Source organism: Mesoplodon densirostris, chromosome 17, assembly GCF_025265405.1.
Source record: "Mesoplodon densirostris isolate mMesDen1 chromosome 17, mMesDen1 primary haplotype, whole genome shotgun sequence".
Lineage (NCBI taxonomy): Eukaryota > Metazoa > Chordata > Mammalia > Artiodactyla > Ziphiidae > Mesoplodon > Mesoplodon densirostris.
This window is the reverse complement of record NC_082677.1, coordinates 38,589,689-38,593,298: the sequence shown is the minus strand read 5'-3', so window position 1 is coordinate 38,593,298 and position 3,610 is coordinate 38,589,689. Positions and strand designations below refer to the sequence as shown.

The following is a 3,610-nucleotide window of genomic DNA, read 5'->3' as shown; positions in this document are numbered from 1 at the left end:
CCAAACTAAAATTCAATCTAGCATCATATTTGTTCTGAAAACATCTTTTGTGTATACGTTTATATTTTATGGTAAACTCAGTATAAAACTTTTTAATTAAACAATTTGAACACATGCATGTGTATATATCAAACAATTTTCAGATTTTTGCATTTGACAGTGAAAACTGAATGTTGGTTTTGGAGAGCTCCATGACAAATGAGCTCTTAATTGTGCTATGCTTCATGAATTCTGGACTCCATTTAGATGGTACCCAGCTCCCTTTAAGTAAACTCAAATGAAAAACAGAAAGAATTAAGCAATTAATAGCCTGGTTATAAAAAAGATTGTCTGATTTAACATTAATTGTAGTTAACATTATTAATAGTTTATTTATAAAATTTAATACTTAAAATGGCTATAAATTAGCTGTCCATTTCCCTCTTTTTAAATATGAGGGAAGTGAACCATGTAGATAGAGAGTATTAGAGACTATATGTTAAACCTATGTATTTTAGATCTAAAGACTACATTCATCACTATGACAATGTGTTGATTTAATATGCTTAGAAAGCATACACATAATAATTCACCTCTCTGTATTATTTGCCCATGACCACTTTATAGGTACCCTTCAAACAGCTTATACATATAACAGTGTTTATTTAACTGTACTTAAAGTGAATTCAATTAAATTACAGACAACACTGAGAAAATATTTTTGGCTCACAATTTCAATTTATACTCCAAAGAAAGCTATGTTACATGTTTTTCTCCCTCAAATATGATATCTTAATTTTCCTTTATCAGAATAATTTTCTTCTTATAACCAGTGTGCTTTGAGATGGCTATCCGGCTTGTAGCTAACGTATCTTATTCATAGATAATTATTGTGTGGTAGGATAATTTTCAGGATTTATTTTTTAAGGCAAGAGTAACTAAGTAAGTCACAAATCTTATAACTTAAATTGACATTTAAACATAATGTTATAACAATAAAATATATTTTAAAAAGTGAAAACAAATAGAAATTATTTTGTTTATAATTCTATTAGCATACGATAATGACATTTTTTAATTTTCTATTTTGTTTTCTAAATTTTATTAATTATAAAAATGTTATTCTTTTATGTCATTGCAAAATTGTCTTTCATATTGCTTACATGTAAATGTTCAGTCATGTCACTATATGTAAGTAGGGAGTTTCAGCAGTTACTACACACCTAGGATTTCTAGGCATCTTCATGTACTCAGCTATCCTGGCTTCCCGTTTTGTGATGTGTTCTAACAGTAATGTTGATGGCTCAGAGGTGAAACTGATTTAATCCAAAATGTCAATATTACTATTTAAGATTAGCCTTTTATACAGGATTGGTGTGTTTAATGTTACCCACCAATAATAGTTTGTTTCTTTGTACTGTCAGGTCAGGACCCAATGTAGTATGATTTGTTTGAGAAAAGAGATTATTATCTTACTTGCATTTATTTCAACTGCTCCATGCTTCAAAATCTAGTCATTTTTCACACTTACTCAAAAAAAATTTTTTTTAAATCCTAAACACTTCATATATCTATGCAAACAAAGAGGAAAATAAAATAAATCACTAGTAATCAAGCACAAAATCATCTATCACATACTAGAAATTCCAAGGACTATTCTCCGAAATATAATATTAAGAAATCTAGGGCCGGGCGCTGTTGCGGCACAGGGACCACTCGTTACTGCTACCGCCATCTCTGCTACCTCATGGCGGCCATCGGGGTTCACCTAGGCTGCACATCAGCCCGTGTGACCGTCTATAAGGATGGCCGGGCTGATGTGGTTGCCAATGTTGCAGGTGACAGAGTTACTCCAGCTGTTTTTGCTTACTCAGAAAATGAAGAGGTTGTTGGATTGGCAGCAAAACAAAGTAGAACAAGGAATAGTTCAAATACAGTAATGAAAGTAAAGCAGATCCTTGGCAGAAGCCAGAAATGTGGTCCTTGTACCTGGCTTCTCAGCAATTAGCCCTGAGAGGGAAGAATCGGCTGGCTCCTGGAGATAGACCAGAGCACACAGAGCCTCCCCACACCTTCAGATCAGCACCTTGCTGCCAGGAGCCTTCTCTAACTAGCCTTCCTTCGCAGTCTGCTTTGGCCACTTCCAATAGCAGTGTGGGCATCTGGTGGTCTAGACAGGAGACACGGATGCTTCTCTCCATACTAGGTGAGGCACAGAATATTCAGCGCCTCCAGACCGTACATCACAATGCAGACGTCTACCAGGCTGTGTCTAAGCAGATGCAGCAGGAAGGCTTCTGTCGCACCAAGCATCAGTGCCGCTCCAAGTTCAAAGTCCTGAAGGCATTATATTTATAGGCCTATGTGGTCCATGCCACAAGTATGGGTGATCCACCACACTGTCCCTTTTATAGATACACTGGATCACCTTCTCCGAAATTAGATAGTGACTGACGCAGACAACTTAATGGAGGAGGCTGCTTGGGCCCAGCACTGTGATCAGAATTTGGCGGCCCCTGCCATCCCAGAGGAAGACGGAACCAGCATTCTGGGAGCAAAAAGGACTCAGGCAGCAGATGATCAGCCTATCTTGAAAACAGTTAAGGAATCAGATGAGGATTGTCAACTGAGGATCAGTGACCAGATGAGAGAAACCAGTGACCTTGAGGACTCCTGGGATGAATCCTTGGGTTCAGGGTGCTCTCAAGGAACCCCCAGCTACAGCAACTCCCACCACCTTTTCAGAGGTGCAGCTGCTCCCTGTCAGAGCAACCCCATGACCAGACTGGGAGTGTCTGGTGAGTCCAGCCCCTGCACCAACTCCGGCTGAAACACTCCCAGGGTGGCCTCAGCACAGCAGCCTCCAGTCTCCTCCTCCAGAGTTCCTTTTGTTTCTGGTGGGGATGGGTCTTTGACCAGTGAGCCCCCTCCCAGGTGGGCAAGGTGAAGAAGGTGGTCAGTGGCCAGGACTATTGCAGCCAAGTTGGCATAAAACAGGAGATTGGCATGAGAACTTTCAAAGTGGGAGGAAGAAAAATTGGACTGGCTGATTGCCATTGGCGGGGAGACCAGTGCTCGGCAGGACCCTGCCAGTGAGCTACGCAGGGATGGTGTGGTCGCGGTCAAACACTCAGCCACAGCAGTAGAAGAGGCAACCAGTGCTTTTCAGCTAGGGATTGAAAAGTTTCTTCAGAGGTTAATTTCAAACACCAGAAGTTAGTTGATCACACAAGGGTGTATTTCCTTCTCTGGCAGAGGCCCGGGTCCAACAGCTGCCTTCTGGTACCCTGGCTCCTTTTTCATGTCTTCAGAAAAAAAAAAAAAAGAGTGGATGGACCATTAAGGTGCAGATGGGTAAGACTATACTTGCTTCTCCAAGCATCTCCACTAGTTGAAAGGCCTTTCAGAAACATGAGAGTGGTGGCCTGGTACAATGGAAGTAGCCAAGTCCAGAGAGCTAGTTAGCCCTGGCTTCATCACTGATGTGCGACAATTTAGTTTACCTCTCAACACCAGTTTCCTCAGCTGTTAAAAGGGGGCAACCTGCATACCTCACAGGGTTGTTGTGAGGATCAGATGGCTTAAATAGATGTGAAAGGATTTAAAAGTTTAAAAGCACTATACACATGGA

The 3,610-nt window shown here is 40.4% G+C and overlaps 1 pseudogene; it reads left to right on the top strand.

The window, feature by feature from the left end:
- The first annotated feature begins 1,953 nt into the window (after positions 1-1,953).
- Positions 1,954-3,199, top strand: LOC132477424 (myb/SANT-like DNA-binding domain-containing protein 7; annotated as a pseudogene).
- Positions 3,200-3,610: the final 411 nt, after the last annotated feature.